Source organism: Octopus bimaculoides, chromosome 28, assembly GCF_001194135.2.
Source record: "Octopus bimaculoides isolate UCB-OBI-ISO-001 chromosome 28, ASM119413v2, whole genome shotgun sequence".
NCBI classification, from domain to species: domain Eukaryota; kingdom Metazoa; phylum Mollusca; class Cephalopoda; order Octopoda; family Octopodidae; genus Octopus; species Octopus bimaculoides.
In genome coordinates, this window is record NC_069008.1 from 4,116,002 (window position 1) to 4,116,229 (window position 228).

Here is a 228-nt window from a genome sequence, read left to right on the forward strand (position 1 = left end):
TATATATATATATATATATATATATATATATATATATATAGAGCACCAATTAATATTACCTCTAAAATTTGCTATATATATATATATACATGCCAATACAAGACATTTCTACACAGCATTGCATGTGTAGGAAGATGTTATATACATAATTGTAAAGGTATGTACAATATACGTTAGTGCAATACACTTCTCTACACTATCGGCATTGTATATATATATGTGTGTGTG

The 228-nt window shown here is 25.0% G+C and overlaps 1 protein-coding gene across 3 annotated transcripts in view; it reads left to right on the plus strand.

Annotated features, from left to right (window-relative positions):
* The window catches only part of LOC106873792 (GA-binding protein subunit beta-1), a 13,795-nt gene that overhangs the window by 1,063 nt on the left and 12,504 nt on the right, over positions 1 to 228 (plus strand). The window contains exon 1 of one of the 3 annotated variants that reach the window (XM_014921306.2): positions 135 to 157. The exons of the other annotated variants lie outside the window; for them this stretch is intronic. The gene's annotated coding sequence lies outside the window, so the exon portion shown is untranslated. Of the gene's footprint in view, positions 1 to 134; positions 158 to 228 lie in introns of those variants that run through there. 3 annotated transcript variants of the gene reach the window in all.